This window comes from Streptopelia decaocto (genome assembly GCF_964273445.1).
Source record: "Streptopelia decaocto genome assembly, chromosome: 6".
Lineage (NCBI taxonomy): Eukaryota > Metazoa > Chordata > Aves > Columbiformes > Columbidae > Streptopelia > Streptopelia decaocto.
In genome coordinates this window covers 42,601,382-42,625,622 of record NC_138660.1, presented here as the reverse complement: position 1 = coordinate 42,625,622, position 24,241 = coordinate 42,601,382, and the positions used below count along the sequence as shown (strand labels likewise).

At 36.8% G+C, this 24,241-nt stretch overlaps 1 protein-coding gene and 1 long non-coding RNA gene across 2 annotated transcripts in view; one reads left to right on the top strand and one right to left on the bottom strand.

Annotated features, from left to right (window-relative positions):
* Nucleotides 1–24,241, bottom strand: part of PDE1A (phosphodiesterase 1A) — a gene marked incomplete at its 5' end in the record, with an annotated part of 115,128 nt that overhangs the window by 78,200 nt on the left and 12,687 nt on the right. The window lies entirely within an intron of this gene.
* Nucleotides 11,294–22,859, top strand: LOC309441883. Its single transcript, XR_014184493.1, has 3 exons — nt 11,294–11,377; nt 20,630–20,707; nt 22,085–22,859. It is a non-coding gene; the product is annotated as an uncharacterized lncRNA (long non-coding RNA).

Genomic DNA, 24,241 nt, shown 5'->3' with positions numbered 1-24,241 from the left:
GATTTTGCTCTAAATCCTCAGCATTTAAAGCTGTGCAGCCAGTTTTGTTTGCAACTTTTGTTTGTTTGAAAGGCATCTCACTGGCAATGCTTTATGCCTGTTTCTATGTCTTGTTCTCTGAAACAGAAGGAAAAGCAATATAGGCACATAACTATGGAGAGGATGAAAAGCCAATTAAATGTACACAAGATACACCAAGAGAGACAGATTTTCCATTTCCATCAGCCAAAAAGCCCTATCAACCTCTTTAAAAAGCCAGTGCGTATAAATAATGTGCTGCTTAAGTCATCTGCAAAGCTTTCTATATAGTAAAGAATTGAATTACAGTTTCCTGTTCCGTTATTTGTTGTCTTTGGTCAGTACCCAGGTGCATGGAAAAGTTTTCAAAGTAATGTTTATCACTAAAAAAAAAAAGAAAGAAAATTCTTGAGAGCTACAAACTGGCTAGCCTCTTTAGCAGGAAGAAGAGGATTTGCTTAATGTTGTTCTGGCACACAAAACATAAATCTGGTCTCAGAGGGAGATGCTATATAATCTAGTCTTCTGCTCCTTTCACAAACTGCACACTGCCAGAATTGACAGAAGATTTTACAAGCCCTGAAGTGCAAAGCCTTCTGTATAAATACACATGTTCATTTTTAGTTATTAGCTCTAAAAGCTGCGCAGCTTTGGTCCTTTAATATTGTGAACAAGATAAATTTTGAATGGTCTGCCATTTATCAAAGTTCCCATCAAGAACAGCTGCTCAATAGCCAGAACTGGAGACTGGAGAGCTCAGTCATGTACATTTTACCCACAACAGTAAGCAATTGCGTGTATAAGCAGTTCCATTAGCATCAAGAGGGAGACAACGTAATTACAAGATTTGTACAACTTGGCCTCAGAACAAAACAAAACCAGGAACTTAATTTCTGATCAGTCATCTTATACATTAAATATACATTATGCCCAGAAACAGGAGGCTCAAATCAGTTATCTAAGACAGGCATCCTTTGCCATTGGAGATTCCATGGAGTATCTCACCTGGTCCCCAGCTGCTGCTCCAGAAGAGCGCAGGTGTCCTGCAGGTCCTGTGTCATATCTGCCAGCCCTGGGTGGATGTCTCGGGCACCCTTAGGTGTCTCAAATGGCACTAGATGCCTGTATTTGAGCGATTGATGCAAGGCTAGGCTGTCATTTCTTTACAGGTTAGCAGATAAGCGTTCCTTCAGACAGAAGATATTCAGCTCAGAAATCACTGAAATCTACTTGAAGAGAAACAGGAGAAGGGTTACATTTCTTCAGAGACAGCAAGTGTGTGGGATGGTGCTACTGCTGCAGTATGACATAAAAAGCCTGGTCTCGTACATGTGTTGTGAGGAGAATAGAAAAAAGTAGAGAGAAAGCCAGAGAGACGGAAAAAGCGCATATATACTGCAGCCTTCTGAGATGTCGGGAGCACAATTATCCCTTGTTTTGTATGATTTTTTACCTTTTGCAATTGATTATAACCTGGTTTAACAAAGGAGGCCTCATCATTAACTGCCATGCCCAGGTTTTACCTCACTTCTCAGTCAAGCATGACGCCTGAGTAACAGGCATGGGAAAGCAACAGACATTCTTAACACCAAAATCTTCCTACACCACCAGCATAGTATTAAAGGAGCACTGATTAAATCTGCCTCTGCTGCTCAGCAAATAATGTACTGATCATAACGTAAATGGGAACCAAACCCATCAGATAAAATGCACAGTAATTTTTTTGTTGTTCTGTTTTGAGATCAACTATGCTCCGTAGACCTAGCTTGGACTCTATGTATGCTTTGAATGCAATTTATTAGTTACCAGGTCTGACTACCAGGTTACCCGGGGAACACGCAAGTGCTCCAGTGTAAGGATCTCCCTCCTCCCCCTTCCTGTCTCCCAGTATTAAACCTCCCCAGTCCGCCCCCTCGTCCCTCTGAACCGAGGACACACGCTGTGGTTCCCTGGGGAGAGACCAGCTGTGATTTCTTTTCTCAGTCAGCTGCATGAGATGGTACCTGCCGCCAAGGAACAGGATGGACACCACCGCTCATTGCGAACGAAGCCAGGATCCAGGCTCTCACCTGTCCTTCTCCTGGCACCTGCTCATTTGACCTTGAAATCCCTCCAAATCACATCCAAATATTTTTATGCGAGGACAGGAAAGGAACTAAAGGACAAGCTTGTTTAAAAGTGATGGTTATCTTAAAGACAGTTTTCAGAAATGAGCTAATAACAAAAGGTTACATAAAATGATAGTATCTTACAAAATAGCTTATCACCTTACCCTTTAGAACAAACAAAGGAAGAAAACTCAGTAACTTAAAAATACAGTTTATCATGTTCAATCACATTTTTTAGGCTCTATGATTGTTTGGGAGGTCCAAAAGATTGAATTTACAAAACAAGAATATTTTTAGAGTTCAGATTGTACAAGTAAAATGGATACTGGACATTAGCAACTATTAGCAATTATATTTGCATGTCAAGCTAACACACTTGGAGAAGAGGAATCAGCAGCTGACAAGAAAAAAACTGAGTGGTAGTCTAAATGAATAATTACCAGAATATCCTGGCTGGATTTAGTGAATCTGTATGTAATGCATTCCCGCACTAACTAGGACCACAGGGAGTTCAAAAAGTTTATCTGACAGGAGGTACATATCTTAGCTCTCCTTAGCTCCACTGTTTCATTTACACAAAATTACAGACTGTAATTTATGAACAGTAATTTATAAGACAGTCCAAAATGAGGAATTTATTAAACCAATCAATGTCATTCTCCTGGCAGTTTCTGTATGTAGAATTTACAGTCACCTCAACAGTCTCTCTGATATTTGCCACGATGACGGTACAAATACCACCCTTAAAGGGATGATCAATAATATTTATGACCTTTCTATTTCATAAAGTTCTGAAAATCATTAGAAATGGATTAATACAATTGTGCAAGTATTAATGTATTCATGCCCACTGCACACAATACCTTAACCATGAACTTTTATTATATTTTCCTTTTTTTTTTTTTTAAGGAAAACAGCATTTGTTAATACAATGGCATTCATCTACTACAAACTAGAAAATTAATGTGTTCAGGCTGTGGAAAACATCTGTGGTATTTATGCAAGTAATTAATTTAGTAGCTTTATATGTCCAGATTGAGACATTATTCTCATTTTAAGATTCCCATCAAAGAAGATGGCAGTTCTGTTCATCTTATGCTGCATTAGAGAGCTTCCGGCTACTGTTAAGTTGTTTGACTTTTCTTCTGGCCCATGGCACTACCACTGCTATTTAGAAGTTTTCTCCTAAAAAGTCATCATAAAAGTAATACAAACAAACACATTCTTCTACACCTATACAGTCTATTCCACTAAAATTAGACTGCTTGCTTTATTTTTTGGGAAGCCATCAAAACATATACAGTGTCTGTAAGACAGAGCAAAATAGCTGCCTGGCAGTAATTCACACACCTGCTTCAGCTCTTTTAAAACCCCAGTGACCCTCTCTCATGCTTCTTCACTTACAGATGTCAGAAAAGCCGCCCGTGCCACGCAGCACAGCATCGGGGGGAGCTGCAGAGCAGAGACCTGAACATGGCTGTCCCAATGCTGAGACAAAATTAAGTTTAGCCTGTACTACTGAGAACACTTGAATTGGCTCTGCTGCAAATCTGTCACTGTAATATTTACAGTTTTCCAAAGGAAGTAAGGCCTATTTGTTAAATCAGAAAGCCACATTTGAGAACAATGGAAAATACTACTAAACTGTAGTTTTCAAATACTGCCAGCTATTTTTCTGCAGAATTGCACAGCATACCATATCACGTCACTGGAGACTAAAATAAAAGCTTCCCAGAAACCCAAGTGCCCTATAATAGTAATTTTAAGAGATTCCAAAGTTATACAGAGCAAATGGTTTTATCTAAATTTGGCTATTAATTCCTATAGTCAAACTCATTTTGAAAAACACTGTATGTTTTGGGTAAACATAAGAAACAACATGGAACAACATGCTTTCTCTGTGTACCACATGAGCTGTATCTTTTTGAATATCAGCTGAAAAGCAGAGTTAAAGGTTAAGAGGATATGCTTTTCTTCACTTATGATTTTGTCTTGGCACCAAAGTCTCTATAATTAATTATGCAAAGGCTTCTAAGCCACTCAGTCCTCTCTGAAGAAGATGCTGCATAGCTATATGTCTCTGAATGCATTTCTACAGGTTCAAAAGTCATTTGTCAGCCATTCAGTTGTACAAAGTACTTCCGAGTTCTTGTTGGTCAAAAAGCCCCAAGTAAGATGCAAGGGTCTCACCCTTTTTATATCAGGCCCCATCCATTAGTTTGGTGTATTCATTTTATTATAGTTTTGCTTACGTACTTGATGCTACTGTCATTACTGACATTTCATCATAATAACAGGTACTAAAAGAAAATAGAAGCAAAAGCCAGAAAAAGAACTGGTGCATCAGCAGACTATAAAAGTAGTAAAACTGTATGAAAGTTCCCAGCTCCCTGACCTTTCCTGACTATTTTCTATGGAAAACCTGAAAAGATCACAGTCTCATCCTGTTGTTTCCTGAGACCAGGGTAACTGTCACTGTTTAATTAATAGTTAACCACCCAGCCACTTTTTACATACTTTCTGCTGAGAGATGCATTTATTCAATTACTGTGATTGAGCCTGTTGCATTGCATAGAAAACCATCCCAATTCAGCACAGGCTGGGCCAGGGCAGCTGCAAAGGCCTGAACGTGCTCAAGTCTCATGAGTCCTGACAGAGGAATTCCCTGCAAGGTCAGGGACAGTCATGCCCTGCACATTCCCCAGACAGAAGAATTTCTTCACAGGAAGGTAAAATACAAAAAATTATGTTGGGAACAAGAGAAAAAAAAACCTGACTGTTCATATCATGCAGCAAATTAAGCAAGGACATTCAGTGCAAGTAGAATTTTTCTTCTCATCTTCACATCATTTAGTATTTATATAACTCATGCTTCTTTTAAGCCAGGAAATACATTATGTCCTGATGCCAATAGCTTAAATTATGTCTTAATCTGAAATTATAAAATAAAACCTCATCTCATATTTTTTATCCTTTTCCACAGGGAAGGGTCATACCATTAAACTATGAATCTGACACAGTGATTTTCAAATAAAAATATATAAACCTGCTTTGTGCTTGGTTTTAACTTTAGAAAATATTTATGTGACTGTGGAAAACAGAGAATAACATTTCTTTTGATTAAAAATATGGTGATTTTAGGTTACCTAGCACTTTTAGAATTAGTCCAGAATTTGATGAGAGAATGTCAAGCCTGGTGTTTGAATTTTCAAAAAAATGGCTTCCAAAAAAAAAAAAAAAAAAAAGGCACATGCTTATATAGAAAACATATGTTATGTGAAAGAAACCATTTTGTGGGAGTCTTTCCTAAAAATAGAAATCTATCAATCATTTAATGGTTTGAAAGAAACACTTTCAGAATAAATCTGCTGTCAATTTGTCATATTTGATCACTTAGAATTAAAAGTAAAAGGCCCTACAGAATCAGTAATGACCTATTTTGAGCTGCGTGATCTTCTTTTATAACCCACATATTCTGCTTTGTCATCATCCTAGTTATGCTACCTTGGAAAGGGTTACTCTATTGCCAATGAAATCTAAACAGCTGTTTCAAGTTAGTCACGTTCTCAATTAAAAGTTTACTAAAAATTCTACAGAATTCTACCAATTCCTTGTTCCTGATTAAAGAAACAGAAATGTTGCATATTTATGTGGCTTCTACATTCAGTCTTGAGCAAAAAGCAGCAATTCATGTAAATGTAGTAATGAGTGGTTCTTCATACTTTACAATGAATTCATGATTAAGAGTTCCTGTGTTTTGTAGATATAATCCTTAGTTTATCTAAATTTCCTAATCTATTTTCCTTCTAATTGTTGGGAAAAAAAAAATCTATTTGAATCCCAAGGCGTCTTGTTTGGAAACACATCTAGGAGTAAATTGTGGATAAACTTGTCTACCAAAGAGCTGTATGAATTTCTATCATTGTGACAATGCCCTTAATTTATTTCTTGTGAGTTAACTTTGTTTTTCTCAGGACAGTTTAGTTGCATAGATACGGACTGTGCTGAAACATTAAGACAGGGAGTGGAAGAGGATGGTAGTGAGGTGTTGTATTTGGTAGAATAGGTTATATTTTCATACCACTTTCTATCCAAGGTTGTTGTAACATTTTATAAACAAGTTGAGACTTTCACACCAAATTTTCTCTCTGTTCTACAGAGAGGCATACTGAGGACCGTGAGCAGATGGGTGCCACAGATCATGGGAAACAGGACAAAACTCTCCTGGCTCACAGGCTTATTCTTGCCCCTCTGTGCCTGGTGTTTCTCCTATATGCCGAAAAGCCGCCAGGGAGTCAGCTACCTTGCCCAAAACTACAGCCTCAAGAAACCACAGGGACTGACTAGCTTAAAAAAATATATATCTATAACAGTTTCAGGGGAGTTGATTGTGCCAAACATATCAAATGGTTAACTATGAATGAAAAGGTAACTTTTCATTGCAAAATTCAGACAAAATTCAATACTAAAGTTAATTAAGAAAAAATGAGAAAAATTTTGAATAAGGTACTTGATTGTAGTAATCATTTCACCCATGGGAGTTATTTAATGCTGATTTCGTGTAACTAAATCACAGATCAATGAACACAGAAGGTGTATCATCTTACCAAAAAAAAGTCATTTTTTTCTTTGACTTTGCTCATTAGTGTTCTGTCTTTTATTTAAAATGCAGTAGCTCAAGTGGTGCAAGAAAGAGAAATGTATTACTCAATGCAAAGGAATTTGAAGGATATCAAATGTACATGGCAATAAGCCTATTGGAAACTATGGTATATTTTCATTCAATATATTTATAATATTGACAAATAAACTAGGTAAGCCACATGTAACCATCAATCTGTCATAAATCTGTGAAGTCAATCTTTTCACTATAACAAAATTACCCTTATTACCCCCAATCCTTAAAGACAGATGATTCTAGATTGCCAGAAACCATAAACAGTCTGACAAAAACGTATTGATTTTCAGCTGAGTCACATTCAAAATGATCATGATGTGGTACTTCCATTCTCAACAAATTCATGGAACTGATGATAACTCTCCAATACTTACACTTATGAAAGCTAGGGTCATTTGAATATATGTGCACATACAGAACTAGTGACTGGAGACCACCCTTGTTTCCAAGACACATTTAGCTATGTAATTCAGTGCTGCTATTTGTTACCAAAGAGGCTTTTTTGCTAGTAAAATAAGCAAGCCTAACAGGATATTTTTTCATCTACAAATCATTTTATAAGTGGTATGCTCAAAAACACAATAATGCTTAATATTTCATTTTTCTCAAACCACATGACAATAACTGTCTGATGTTTTCAAAGTTCTTGCACAAGATGAGATAAATACTTCAGTGTCACTAAATGACACATATCCTAATTTTGTTTAATCTCCCTTTCTAAATTTGTCTCTGTTACACAATGATTGAATTCTCACCAGCAGTTCTACTGCTTATTAGCAACAGCAGCACTAGAGCACAGTTGCTGCCTATTATTTATTAAGTACTTAAACAGGCTGCCATATTTTGGGTTAGATGTTCAGAGATGTATTGATGTCAAGATTTACTTTCACAACGTAAAAAGCAATTTGGTTAAGCAGAAACAAAATTGCTCTGAAAGCCAGTGGGGAGAGGCTACATACAATATTACAAAACTTCTGTGAAAGAAAGAGCCTGTTTGTTGTCAAATAGGACAAACAGCTCTACAGAAGAGAATGAACGGATGGTGCTTCCCATGTGCAATATTTACATTATTTACAATTATTTGCCACTGACTCCAGAAGCACCCTCAAGACATACTTAGTATTTACATGCCAATGATAGGAACCCCATTGAAAGGTACTGATGAAGAAACTCTGATTATTTAGCTACATTTTTCTTTTGAAAAGTCTCCAAATTTATTGTTCTCAAATCTTGACCCCATCTATAAAAAAACTCCACAGAAGCAAACTGAAATATGTATCACTTCACTATGATCTTGAGAGGTTTTTGTACCTAGAATATCATATTTTTCAGCTCAGTTAAGCACTCCTGTGATAACTGCTGGTCGCAAAGCCTCATCTGCCATGCAGATGGGAGAAACTCCACCCACAGGCATATGAAGGCACTAGTGGAAGAAACAGTTTCCTGAAACTGCCAGAAGTCCCCCACATGCCTAAGGAGGAACAGATGAAGTACTTACAAGCAGATACCTCTTGCCTTATTTTCTCTGAATCAGTCTGCGCAGATGTTAAACACATTTTTCCTGCTATATCAGAGGTGCATATTGCTTGACAGAGAAGTTCAAGTGTTTGATTACCAAATGTACAAGTTAAATTTATAACTGTTTTTTCTGATGTGTAAATCAGATCAGTCACGAGCAAACATAAGACAGAATTAGTCCTTCAATCAGGAGGCTGTTTAAGCATGTGTATAACTCTAAGGTCATGACAAGCCCATTCAAGTCAACAGCCCACTTCCCCACTGAAACAAGATTTGAGTGTCAGACTGTCGAGCTCACCTACCCTGATGACTTGCATAAAATTTTGCAGCTGCTCTTTCTCAAGGTAAGCAGTGACCTCAAACTCTTTCCAGCCTGTGTCTTCCCCCCACAATATTATTCAAGCGGAGATATCATGTGGATTTTCTTGGTCACTTTCTGCAGACAATGGGAGGCAGAGCACAGAACCTCGACAGCTGCGCACCCCCAGCTGCAACACATGCGCTGGCACACGGAGGTACGTGGTGGCACGTGAGGAGACCTGCACAGAAAACCTTTCCTCCTTGCCAACTCCTTTGCACACCAGAAGTGTATATTAGTGCCCTCTCACTATATCCCCAAATGAAAAGATATACACAACCAAGTAGCTTGACACATGAGGGCCCTAATTGCAAGAGTTACCTAATAAAAATAAATGGTCATTGTTATTTTAAATCCCTTCCTGAACTTTAAAAATATCACGCTGTAACCATACAATATTAGAATGGATGATTCAGAATATGATAGGAGAAATACACATAGATTGTGAAATGTTTCTAGTTCTTCCAGTCTTTTTGTACAACTTAAAGTTTTAGAGGATTTATTTCAAAAACTTCAATACTGCAGTGTTTAAACTTCAGTGATATATGCTTTATGGTGCAACAACTTTTGCCTAGTTGTTGTGGTTTTTCATTACTACACAAGAAATAGCCAAGCTTTCTCAACACAATGTTACATAATTTTTCAGAAAGAGAACTGTGCTTCCCCCCGATGTTCACGCCCCAGAATTCAGTGAGTATAACATATTCTTTTTGATAAGCATTTTTCACGGGAACACAGCAGCTCAAGTAAGTATATTATTCATCATAAAACAGGTGATAAAGCCAGAGTTCATTAGCTAGTGATAGATCTTTTTTTAAAAGAACAACACTGAGTTACATTATTATCTCCATCCTTGGAGTCCAAGGATGGAAACCCATCTTCCAAAGACTAGCTGGACAACACCCTGCAAAACTCTAATCAATCGACCCCGCTTTGGGTGATGGGGTGGGGGCAGACATCTCCAGAGGTCCCTTCCAACCTGAGTGATTCTACAATTTTGCAATCTGCAACCCAATAAAGGCCATTACAAAAACCTCTTTTTTCATGACTGTCAGATCAGTTGCTAGATTTTCCTTTCTCACACTGTAATGGTAGCTGTACTGAGAGAAAATCATTACAATAAGCTATAATAACTAGAATAAGCTTGGGATCCTAAGAAGAAAGATATGAAACAGCTGCTTATCTACTTAATTGAATGAAGTTAAAGTACTCTTTGCTACTGATAACTAAGAGTATGACTTAATCTTGAGGTATTAAACACAGTGGACCTCCTTTAATCACCCTGTAGCTCTTACTGGCTTCTGCAGACTTTATAGAAAGAGGTATGAAATTTGCCCACCTGATTGTGCTGCTGGTTAAATGCCTTGGGTTCTTATTAGTTCTAAATGTTAAATCAAATGTATCTTCCTAACTCAAACAACATTGTTTTCTTCCCTTTCTTTTTTCCTTTGTTCAGCCTTTCTAGTGAAATCTTATTATTTTATGAGCTTTCCAGCAAAGCTGACATCATTGTCTGTTATTGTTATTCTTGGTAACATAAGCAAATTTACATCGTGTCACAACAAAAGTCCATCTAGCTCAGTAAGCAGTTTTGAAGATGGCCAAAATAAGATGTCCAGGGAAGAGAAAGAGAGCATAGGCAGAATAAAGAGATACTGGGTGCCCTCCCAGCCTTCAGCCTTGTGGGGATCAAGGACTCCCTGACACAGAGACGGTTTCTATATATCTAGAAATCTAAGCTCTTCTATATGAAGTAGTTCAGCCTCCTCCTCCTGGCATCCACAACATTCTTTGGCAAGGAGTGCCTTGGTATAATGTTATGTTGTGGAGAGAACCATTATAATTTGTTTACAAAGTGTCATGATGATATCTTTTTTTTTCCTTGCTCATTTTGTTTCTTGCTCCTAGTCATTCTTAACATATTTATAATATAGAATTTGAAACCCTGATGGCACTGTATGCAGTAGGAAAACACTTGTCCTTTTTTAACCCATAGTCACCTGTCCAAGTTGTCAAAAGTTTTTATCTACAGACTACAGAACTGTGTGCAGCACATTTGAGATTTAACTTTTTTGGTTTTTTTCAGCACTTATCTTTCAGGGAAAGGTATAAAGCTCACTGTACTATCCTGCAAACTGGATTCCAACCAGAAAATTGTATGTTCCTTTCCATTATAAGAAGTGAACTAGGATACCCTTAAAAAATGAAGCTTTTATCATTGTCTGTCTTGCGTGTGTCAGGAACACCTCTTCCATAAAGATCTGTTTGCTGGTATAAGTCTGCCCTTCATTTGCCTACTTCCTTTATTCCCAAGATGGTTACTCCACATTTATTTGTCAGCTGCCACTTTCCTAAAGAAACTACTTTGCTGTCCACGCAGGCACTCTGGCAACTGCTACAGCCACTGCCTGGCAGAGGGAAACCAACCCTCAGTGCCACCCACCTTCACCACATGGGGATTAAGAATCTACTCAGAGGGTACTTCTGCCTCCAAGAAAGTATTGGCTAAGGAGTGAGATAAAGGTACACTTGTGCAATGAGAACTGATCAAATACTTCAGATAGAGATTTGCATAAAACCCATAGTTGGTTTACACAAGCTCAGTAGGTCTGAGAACTATGGAGACAATTAATTCCTCAGCACAGCTGCTTGAATTACTCCAGTATTGGATGATTAAATCCTCTGTGTGCTCTGAAGGTAAGATTTACAAAGTTTCTTCTAGGCATTGAGACAGTCTAAATGTAGCTGTTAAAGGCATGGTCTTATATTAGCTTTTACTACCAAACTGCCAGGATACAAATAGATGTATCCCAATAGAGCCTTAATTTCACCACTACCTTTAAACTGTGCTGACAATTGAAGTCACTCTCCTACAAGCACTTCCTATAAGTGAGGTCTTCAGATTTTCATTTTCATTAAACACAATAGTCATCATAATCAGATTTACATAAGAAAGAATTTCATATGTATCGATGAGTGCTCCAAATATGTCTATCTAGAAGGAATTACAAACCAAACAAAGTAACGAAAAAACCTTGCCAGTATACTGACAATATAATACCTAGTCATTTGAATTTATAACTCCCTAGTAATTCGTAACATATATTAAGAGAATACTGACTAGCTGGGGAATTAAGGAATCACGAACAATTTAACTTTTGGGGTTTTATAAGGACTCAGCCAAGTAATCTCAAGTGCCTTCTTGGTGGAGCAGCACAACAAGTATCACTGTATTTCCAGAAACATTTGGACACTGGAATACCTGGAAATGTAATTCAAATTGGCTCACAAAGGAAGGTAGTTTTGAGAATTGAAAATTGGCACAGAAACCAAAACCAAAGTAACATCAAAATGAGATCCTGTCTCTTCGCTAATATCCAGGATTAACTCTTCTCTTTTTTTTTTCACTTATTATTTAATAATGAAGAAATGTTAATGAAATTTTCAGATTGCAAGCCAGGTTAGAATGAAGAGAATTTAAAAGGCATTGCAAATGCACAGAAAACAACATTAGAAAAATCATCTCATAGTATCAGTGGCCAAGCAAAATGTGAGAGGACATATTTCAATATGCTTTTCAAGGAGAGCTGAAAATGAGCACTACTGAGATAGACTTCAGGGGACCAAATATTCGTTCTAGCATGTCACTAAAAAGAATCCTGTAAGTTGGTAATGTTTAACTACACCTTGGAAAAGAAAGAGTGTTGCTTCTTGTATGACTTTAGTATAAGAAAATTTAAATTAAGTTTTCCTATAGCCAAGCAAATCCACAGAAAGTAGGAATTGCTCAAAGAGAACATTAAATGGGAGCTTGAAAGTCTTAATGAAAAAGGAAAGTTGAAAAGAATAAATATAGATTGGTTCACATGTGACTAGCCTGACAGCATCTACAAATGTTTTGAGATCATAAACAAAAAGTAGTATAAGACTCTTGTATTAATAGCCTGAAATTAAACATGGAAAAATTGAGGCCGAATATCAGGAAAGCTTCCTGGCAGTGAAACAAACTGGGCTCCCAAGGGATACAATGGAATCTACATAGCTTTAGACTTTTAAAACTAGACTAGACAATAACACTCACTGTAGTTCAGGGAATATTTTTGCATTGGCAAAAGATATGGCTGCATGATTTGATACTGGTAGGTCATTGCCACCACTGGTTTCCATAATTCTGCAAAGAAATACATAAACCCCCCAGTTGCACAGTCAAGAAAGTTTTTTGTGTATGTTTTCAAAAACACTAGTAAAAATGCACACAATCACAGTTCCCCCCCACCATCCCCAGAAAAAAAGACCTATCTTTAAAAGAAAAGGTTTTAGTTATTCGAACAAAATTCACCGAAATTATTCAATACATAAGACAGAATCTATGTTCCTTGTGTGCTATGGTTTGCTCATTTATTAAGATAGAATAAAAATACATTATTTTAGGTGAAGTGGAATAGACTATTTTCTGCTGATTTGATGTACTAGCTTCTAAGTTAACTATGCTGCCAAGTAATACTGCTATGTGTTTTGTGAGTTTAAGTTGTTGTCATGGTGACTGCAGTTGGTCTATAGGTGTCTTTTTCTCATTCAAAATCTAAAGAGATATTTTTAATAAAGCCAATGGGAAAATATTTTTAGTTTTAAGTTTAATCATCCTGTTAAATATTTCCTCTTAATAATATGCCGAAACTTCTTAAACCCTCTTGTTATTCATTCCTTTCTGCACACATTGTTTTCTTTACAAACAGAACATTTTATGTTTAGTGCCAATTACTGGTCTTGTTTAACTTCCATATAAACCTGACTGACATCAGCGAGAATGCACAGGTGTAGCTGTCATCACAGCAGCAACGAGACATTAGCCGTAGTGAATTAAGGACTATGCTAGGTACTAATATACCATTAAACATCTTGATTATCCCAATCCAGAATGTTTTAACTAGTTACATAATTTGTTGATATACCTTTGCAGACCATACTTTGCTGATATAAGTCTTTGAATTAACTGCTAAGAAACAGACTTACACTGTGTGACCCAAATGAGGAAAAAAAAAATGTCCTGAGTAAAGTTGTTCAGCCTGTTATTTATGTCACAAAGAAGCAAAAGTTTTACTGGCTAACCTTTGTAACATGGAAACATTTTGCTTTCCAAAATTAGTTGGTTAATTCAGAGTTCATTACAAAAACCTCCTGTTTGTTTGGGAAACAAATCTGAACTGGCAATATATTTGAAGCAGTGTTCAGTAACTATCATGAAACAGGATTACAGAGAAAGCAAATCATATAACAGGAGTATTTATTCCCTAAAAAAAAAAAAAATAATAATAAAATTAATAAGAAAGAGCTTTTAATTCCAAGGACAATTAGAAGGCAGAGCATTATTGCAATACAGTAATTTTGTACCTTTTAAAACTGTTATAATGAATTCTGACATCCTGAGATACTATTACTGATGGAAAAAGCAACAATGAGAAAGTGCTAGTAAAACCAAGGAAAACATGATACTTATTTCTGAAACAGAAGGTTTGATGGCACTGTAGTTAAGGACGCCTTGTGGCTTTTAGAGCTCTGTTTATATTTCCAATACACTGTGCAAACTTTCTTCAGCTAAAAAAACATGCAGTAATGGAACCGGGGGGAACAGGCTATACTGTGAACAACTATTCTGTGATATAGCCATTACAGGGTCATGTCCCCTGAACAACTAAGAAATGTTCAATCCATCTTCTGGATTTCTTTTACCATATAAGGGACATACACCTCTCTGCAGAAAGTAACATAAACTTGGGTTCTCATTTAGGGGTGCAGGTAGAATTTAAATGCTAATAGGTATACTACCGGCCCTAATTTCACCGCAAATTGGTATTGTATTCAGAGATGTCAGCATAATTAAGTATGCAAGGGGAGTTAAATTACTGATGCAGAGTGATAAAACACATCTACAGGGACTGATCCTTGAAATCAATATTTCATCGTGTTTACTATTAAAAATCCAGTGTATCTATGTGAATTATTGACTTTAATGGTGAATCGGATATATCAGGAAGAAACTTTCCACCATTGTTTCACACAAAGCTCTGTATCCATTCCTCCAGACCTAACTTCATATTCTACCAAATGGGGCTAACAGTGATTGATATCCAGTGCAGTGACCATACTCTATTCTCTTCTCCACATTGTCCTTCTCGTTTCTCCGGAAGGGACCTGGTAGGGTAGTCACAAGGTGAGTCAGTTCAGCAACCTGAGCCAAAGAAAAGGAAAGCAATCTCCGCAACCCAGGTAAAGAAAAAAAAGAATGGGGCTTCCCCTGGCTCACCTGCCTGAAGTGACTCACTTCTTGGCTACGGCTGCATCCTGCAGGGACAGATAGGGAAGGAAATACACAGCCAAGAGGGCCTCAGCGGAGTGCAAGAGTGGTATGAAACTTTATTCTTGATAACATTGCAGGGAGTTATGCCAGTGTCAGTGGAACATGAAATTGGCCGTTCCTTACCAAAGCTCTCCTAATAACAGTGTACGGATCATCCATGTTTTCCTGAGCACAGCCTGACCTCCTCCCACATCACAGTTAAAAACTCATCAGCATCCTAGGAGTGATTGCATGTGTGTACAATGAAGGTCCCATGGTTGCTGGGACCAAATAAGCATTTTTTAGGTGAACTATGTTATTTTTAAATTCATAAGACAGTATAAACTGACACACTAAGAAGCCGTGGGACGTTTCTGGTTTATCGGCCACCCAGTTTGATACCTTTTTCTATCACAGCAACCTTGTATAAACCCCTGGAAGTCTGTTTACTTCCAGCAAAAGGTCCAAATTACTGCATTTTTTTGTTCAGTTGTTCTTTACCTAGACTCAGAGTGAAGACACCAACAAGTTTAGGTGCAGTCAGAAACTGTATCTTGAAAGGAAATACAGTCTTTGAAGAGGCACGTTGCACAAGGTCATACTTAACGTCAGAACAAGGAAACATTGCATTAGCTGAGTAACCTTAGTGATCTCAAGAGAGGAAAACCTTGCCAGTGAATGTTGTCAATGCCGCTCTTGACTTATTTCTTTTCTGCACCTATATTTGTAGAGAGATCATTTAACTAATCATGAGAGCCTTGAGATGTGCTCACATGCAGGACCGACTCTCTGTATGCTGTAGCTTAGGTTAGCTATTAAGCCACTTCTGTCTGGAAAAAAAAAAAAGGCAATACTGAGAAATGTAGTAGATAGACAAAGCTGGGGAAAAAGAGTAGCTGGTAAATAGCTAAACTATATGAAAACCAATATTAACAGGGTATACAAAACTTTAAGCAGAGCATCAAGGAATTAAAAGATAAACAGAAAGCTGATAAAGATCAATAAGATCAAAGGGACACTTTCAGTCAAGAAGTTAATATAAATTATGGAAGAAACAGCAGAAGCAGATCGTAGTACTGATTTTCCCCAAATAAGTCTATTTTATTATATGTAGTATCCTAACTAAGTCACATTGAGTAGACAGTATTTTGAAGTGTTAGTAAATGTACAAGTAAATTTACTTTTTTTTAATGCATTTTGTACCCTTCTCCTTTCACCTGGGAAAATTTCAAAACTGCTGACAGGCCCAGCATGGAAAATCATTACCTAGTACTGCTTCCCACGCAACTGTTTTCTTACCTGTACATGCATTAATGATCAAACAGAGATCTTGCCCACATTTATTTGAAAAGGGTTGCATAGCACTACAGGCAGCTTGGTAATGTTACACAAACTGTTTGCGATCTTTCACCCTTCCAGGAGCAAATATTACTCTAAACACAAAAGCAAAGGTAGAAGAATGCGACTCTTCAAAAATATTTTACATCAGAAAACATCTACATTTTACATCGTTTACTATAATTTTCTTTATAAAGTAGTGGATGATAGCCTTTATGTTATTTCTAAAAGCATATCTGGGGACGCAATCAATGCTTGCAGGGAAGCAATAACAAACTGGCCATTGAACATGAATGTTCATGTTTAACACAGACTAAAAAGCAAAGTTTCAGGCACCTTTTCAGGATATTCAATTTTTAGGTCCCAACCTTAACCCAAACAGACATGACTTAAAGACATTGGAAAGCTCACACTCCACAACTGTTCATTCACTGTTTTTTTGAGTAATCCCTGAAAGGGTCCTGAGCAATCAGCAGCTTTCAAGGAAATTATAACTCTACTGAAATTTTGAATCCACAAATTGAAAGTTTTGGCCTTCTTTTTCAGAATATATAGGAATTCTAAAATACCCTGGGCACATTCAAATCTGACTAATACACACAATATCCTGGTGAGGAGCAGCCCGGGCTTCAAAAGCTTTGCCATTTCCCTTTAAAATATGCTGTTTCACAGAATGATACACATCAGTCTATCAAACTCTTTTTATAGAAGGTGATTTAAGTTTATTGGGAGGACAGATTTTTTTTTTTTTTAATCAAAAAAGTAACATGATCTAAACTGTAGGTTGATCACCAGTTCTGTGTCAGACAGAAATGAATTCCCAGATTCCAAGACTAAAATGTCTTAAGTTCGTATCCCTTTTCTATTATTAGACTTTTTTTAAAAGTTCCCTTTTTTCATCAGTCAGAAACTGTACTGAAGTGATTTTATTAATAATTCTACTTTACTTTCACATGAAGACAGCAACCAAGTAATTAAGAGTTGTACTACAGCAGACACATTTTACATATATGAGAATAGAGAACTAACAGTCAAAAAAAAAAAAACAGAGAAAAGGTTACAAAAGGAATTTTCCCATGAGCTTTTTGCTCCCCACAAGCTATAAACCTTCTCATCTGAGAAAACTCAGATGGTCACATCATACCAAAAATTATCAAGTGAAGTGGGGGTAGGACTGCCAAGCACTGACACTGTTTCTGCCCTCTCATTCCCTTGATGATGGTACTGTGTTCTCATAGTAAAATCGATTCGAGAAGTTTTCTTCGCAGTAACTATCCAGAGAGAGAAGAAAGAGCTTTATGAACTGGTGCAGAGAGAAGCATAACAAGCAGAATCAAGTTTTTCAATGTATTTGTCTGATTTATATACTCCCTGAGAATGCCTTATATTTTCATTGTTTAGCGGAAGTCTCTAGATAAACCTGATGTTCTTCTCTCATTTCTCTTTAATAGCAAGTTTTCTAACACCCTTTTTGGCATAAACAGATCAGATGCGGAAATATTTAACAGCACTGGTTTATGTTTTACTTTGTTCTATTTCTACAAAGAATTTTTAAAAATAAATAAATAAATAAGAAGTTTTCTTCTGCAGCAAAAGTAATCACTGTTTTTTGAAAGCTGTTCATGGACAGCTGGACTTCAGCTGTAGGGTATGAAAAAAGAAAAACCTGGCCAAAAAATGGGCCAACATTTCAACTTTCTGGGCTAACCGCACTACATCATATATGGAGCTGTCAGGTAGAAAGCAACCTGAATACATGCTGGAATTGTGCTGACAGCAAAATAAAGATGTTTTTCTCTTTGTTTTTTTCACATTAATGTAAAAAAAAAAAAAAAAAAAAAAGAGATATATGAGGGGTTTTGATTTGTTTTACTGAGCAGATTCTCACTCAGCTTTATGTAGCAGTCATAGCTTTAATCATTTTGACAATTTTGAGTTTTCACCCTGAACTTCAGGAACCAGGAATTTCACAGCAAAGTTTCTAACAAAAGCAGACCGGAGAACAATGTGACTATCTCAGATGCTCAGCATAAGCTAAGTCCCCTAGAATAGCTGCTTTGTGATTTCAAAACCAACCCATTCAGCACAGAAGGAGCTGCACAGACAGAGACCTTCTCTAAGCTGGACAGAATTCCCTGGGGGCTCTGCTTAACAACCCTAGCAAGTTAAAACCCAGTCTATTAAAACTCAATTTAGCAGAAGGTTATTACTATCAGTTTGAGACAAACCTTCATGAAGTCAGTAAAAGGCACAATGTAGGTGACAAAATGACCTCTCTGACACATTTCAAGTGCCAAGGAACCCAAGAACCACTCTAAAGTAAAATCACCGGTATTTTGTTCAAGTGGAAAATAACATTTTTTGCCTAGCTTCAGAAATGGTTGTACTGTTTTGGCTAAAACCTTAAAGTGAATTTAAAAAAAAAAAGTAAAAAAAAAAAAAAAAAAAAGACACCTAGCATGGAAAATTTCAGTGTAGGTTTGACAAGGTTGTAAATGAAGGAAACAGGTCTTTGCAATCAAAGTGTTAGGAAACTTTAGCCCAACAGCATCGTACAATTTCCGTTGCTCGTACAACATTTGTATCTTTATGGTCTTTATTTCCCACTTGGATTGCTCTACTGCCCAGAGGCCTGCCTGCATGTAAAAGTTTATTCTCCTTCTGAAACATTCACACTGCCCCATGTCCTCCTGCACGTGCTAAAAATGCAACATTAGCACTGAGCAGAGCACAGCCACAGTACCGGGCTCCTCTCATGGCTGCAGATGGGGCATCATTGTATTAGCAGACTGGGACCTCCTGCTCAAGAAATGGCATCCCCAGGACATAAATTTGTTTAAAGTTACAATAGTTTTCATTTGTCTTTAAATAGCATTTCCTCACAACTTGTTTCCCTGTGCTATTCCAGCTTATATTCACATTAACAGTTTGTTTCTGGAAATGCTCTCCAGCCTGTGAAATTATTATTGTGAAATATTTTGACTAGGAGACAGAGCACTCATTTCTAAAGCAGAACAGACACAGCATTCTGTATATCCCTTAAATGAGCCAAGGTTTTCCTGTCCACTTCAATCACAGTTTATCACACCCAGAAATCACTGTACTTTGCATAACATTCCACGAATAGTGAAAAGAAAAGCAACTTAATTATTTCTATGGAGTACTTAAAACTCATAAGTAAGAAAGCATAAAAGAAAAGATAAACAGATAGCACTTTAAAAATAAGAAACTATTTTTCATACATTTCTTTATTCACTTAGCCCATCAAGAAACACTCTGCCCAAGGTCAGATACTGTCAAAGATTTCCATATTGTGACTCTAGCTTAAATAAGAAAAATGTTTTGGGATGCCCTTCCCAAAAAGGGCAATAAAAAGGGAGGGTACTTCTTTGTGTTGAGAGGTATTCAAAAGAAAAAAAAATCTCTAAAAAGAAAGAATACACATTTTCCTAGCCAACTCTATATGTAACTCAAGAGAGTCCTTATTTTAAGTATGACTTGATATGTTTTAAATTAAAATACTTTGATGAAAATAACCTATTATTCTCAATAATACATATATGCATATAAAGTTCAACTTCTGAAGATGTTCTAAATGTCTCTACAGTTTCCTCATAACGCTGCTTTACCACCATTATTTACTGCCACGGACACTCGGTTTTGCAGCAGTTGCTGAAGGGTTGTCAGTTGAGGCTTATTTTGGAAGGAAATGTGAAATAAATTCAATAGTCAGAAGGCCCTCACAGAAATCTCCTGTCAGCTTCCTCTGCTGTTTTAAGAGTATGACTCTAATTGAGGTAATCCTAGAGGTTTCAGTGATGAAACAAGGGCTGAGCAAATAACTCCTTTATATGAACATATTTACTGCTCCACTTTCAGTTTTCTGTAGTTTCCTTCTCCTCACTCGTGGTCAACAGGGTACCACTCTCATATCTTGTTCATGTTTTACCATGTGGCTGTCCACATGCTTATGACGAAATACCTACAAAAATACTATGCCTGTGAACATTTTTTAAACTGGCTCCAGTAGATCTGTCATGACTAAAAAGAACTTTCAAACCTCAGAATTCTGATGCCTCCCAGGTTTTCATTCCAAAAGCCTGTTGGTTCTCTTGTATCTGCTTCCTCATATCTTGCATCTGATGCTAATAATAGATCCTGACAATTTTTTTTCACCTTGAAATTCATTGAATTTTAAGGAAAGTTTTCCAAAGATCCATAAGGAATGTTTTCCATTTGCACCTTTAAAAACCCTATACTAATCATTCTCACAGCTCAGTAGAAACATTGGGACCAAATGTTTGAAATAAGCCAAATATTCTCAAAGGAGAAAATCAGAAGAACAGCTAAAAGTAAGTACATTTTACACAAAATGAAGTGCACATTTCTAAGCCTGATTCACTTATTTCTAACAACAGCTTTTAACTTTTGGTTTTCCAGATTTACACCTTTTTTTATCCTAAAAGGTAACTTTATAGAATTTTGCCAGTTTCTGCTGAAAATAGGAACACTTTTAACTGGAAGCCTTAAATATCAAAACTTCATTGACAAATTTTTAATTATATGAAATGGACTTTCCTTTTGGGTAACTTCTGTTCTAAGATCCCAAAGAGGCAAAATTCTTGTTGCTGAAACTGCAAGGCTGTAGTCATGTTTTATGACCACTTTAGAGAAAAGAAAGACTCTCACAATTTTGCCTAGCCCAGATTTACATCCTGAACACTGAACAAATTAAAACCAGCCAAAACACCCCTCTACCAATCACTCACTCTACAGTTGACAGGAAGTGGACGGACTCCTTTACCTAGGTAGAGCTACAAAACATTTAATCTAGCTTTGTGAAGCTGCAATAACCTGTTTTGTGTTGTCAGACGGAAGTTTAGGACCAAAGAGAAGTTTTACTCACCACAAAACATTGTATCTTTGCAAAAAGGTATGTCAAACACAGTATGTCCCTGTTTGGATCTGGTGTTGCACACATGGTATTTCTTGATGCAACTTGGATCTGTCTGATCAAAATCCAAGTTTGTTAATATTGGAACATTCTGGCTTTTCATAAAATAGTTATGTAATTAATAGTCCTTACAAGAGCTGTTTATCACTTTTCCAGAAGCATTTTATATGCAGCTGTATCATTGATATAGTGAATATCTGGTAACTGACATAATGGAACACAGGCCACAGGAACTGGTACTGATGTTACTAAGCTGAGAAGGTGCTTGATACTCTCATGCCAATGGAATAAGACTGTTCCATGACCTGGCAAAGGGCCACAAAGGTGATCAAGGGACTGAAGCATCTCTCACACAAGGACAGATGTAGACCTTACCTAAGATATTTCTGATATGTTCCAAATTCCCTCTTGTTAGTGGAGAACTGACTTCTGATATACTTACCATTACACTGGAATCTTTAAGATAAACTGCATAGCTTAATACATTTTTTTTCAGTAAAAACTGCAGTCCTCAAAGAACTGTCTCACATGCTGAATAACGCCGGACACTCGTTGCAATGGATGTAAGAACCTACTGAACCAGCACAAAGTGCCTTAAGTGATGTTCTGTATATAATATGAATGTAATTAATAAAGGACTTATAATAAAATTTCCCCAGGCCCTAATGAAATTAGTCTGTAAAGAGGGTCTAAGAATCCTGTGTTGGAGTTTTACATATGGAAGAGGTTAAAACTACTGCTGATCAGACTTTTTGCTCACTGCTTCTACCACCAGAAAGTCCAGCAAAGGACAGGTAAAGAGCTGCTCACGTGAAGGCCCACACTAGTGACAATCTGCTCTCTTGGAGACTGGTGGTAAAGACTCTAGTGCTTGCCAAAGGAATTTGGCCATGGCCAACAGTTCTTCACTGAAGTTTAAAGTCATCCATCTAGGCACAGCTGTGTGCAATACATCCCAAACTGTAAGGATTTTCCTGGATTGCTTCCACATAGATGTCAAGCAACTTTTCTCATAAGATCTTGGAAGGATTTGTAATCGTCTGGGATAAAAGAGCATGATTAAAGGATGGCTGGCTCAGCTGGTGCTGACAAATATACTGACATCTGCTATCCCTCCTCCTGCAAGTTCTTTTCCAAGAGAACCAGATCAGAAACAGACTGAGCAACAGGAGGAATAAATATATCTTTCATGGTCTTTGTGGCGAAACCTTATGGAGTTTTGAGATACCCCATGGTGACAAAAAAGAGGTAACACTTGAAGAGCTGAGGCACAGACAGAAGGATCCCTGTAAGCAGGAAATTAAGAATGTCTGGTGCAGGGGACTTCAGAGAGACACGATCCGTATGGTTTGGAGTGGAAAGTCTCTCCATTGCCTTGCAAATTTGATGACAAAGAAGAATACTTCTTTTAAGCATGGTACAGTATTTCAATAAACCCTAGATCCTTTGGAGAGTACCAAGGTACGCACCAAGAAAGGACACAGAGCGGTCCAGTAACATGGTGTGTAACAAAGCTCTGTTGACTGTCACCTAGTGTCAGACGGCTGGATAATAAGTTGAATTGGAATTGTTTATTGGTAAGCATGTATTCGCTTTTAATCAATACATTAATTTTAATTACTAATTTAATTAATAGAGTATCATTAAAAGATTCACATAATTGAAATGACAGAAGATTTCATAAAGTACTGAAGACAAGCAGTTTAATCCACACCCGATCATTATGGTTTGCAATTGTTCAAATCTGTCCTTTGTCTGATTTGTGGAAGAGGTCTCTGATACCTTATGGAAGTGTTATAATTGTCATGCCACAAGACAACCTTGAAGTAGATCTTCAGTCACTCCTTTGCCGAGTACTGAAATAGTCACAGATCTAAGTTTGAAAATAGTTATTTAACTCACTAATTGAGATATCAGCATGGGAGTCATAAAACTGGAATTTGTTTCTATCCTAGTAGGTATTTTATATAAAGTGGTAAAATATAAATAAAAAAGACACTATGAGGCCAAGCCCAGAATACCTTCTAATCCAGTGATTAGGCATTTTTATATCAGGTTAGATAATTTGAACTAAATCATATTTGTTTCATTTTTAGTGATTAAAGGTCATAAATCTAACCTTTTTGTTGAGTTCTTAAATAAACAGATAAAGATACGTATAGACATGTAGCCTTTCACAGGTATCATGAGGGATAACCAGCAAAATATGAGTTATCTGAATATTGTATCCAAAAGGAGTAAATCACAGTTTTGGACTTATAACAAGGGAATCTTATGTAGATATAGAAGTGTTTGGCACTAGTGAGATCAGCACTGGAATACTGCAGTACAACCAGGTTTTCATAATTCAAAGAAGGTTTTTGAAACTGACTATAAAACCAGAGAGATAAATCAATGAACATAGGGGACTGAATGCCCTACAGTAAAACTTCTGGAGCTCTGTCTATATAGAAATAGAGCCAGGTTAAAGAGTTCCTAGCACACAGCCTACCATATCTAAGTAAGGGATAAGAACTTAAGAAGTACTTAATTCTATCAAGGTTAGAGAAATTGATTGAATTAATCTTAAATTACAGAAAATAATACCAGTTGTCTTAACAATGAAAGTAATTAAGCATTAAAATATTACAGTTTACCACAAAGTACAGTAGAATCTTTATCACTGATCATTTTACCTTTTTTTTTTTTTTCCCTAAAAGAGATGATTTATCCAATAAATGTTACTGGCTTTGAAGCAGAGATTTATTCTGAGTAACTATATGTATCTGTGAAGCATGAAGTCTGCACAGGTAAATACCGTAATCTCTTCTTGTTTGTAAAACCCATTGATGCATAAATTAAAACAAACCAGTATTTATTTAGAAATAAAGAAATGGATGTACGATGATTAAACCATTCCTAATAGTCATTTGCCTGATTTGTTCAGTTGTAA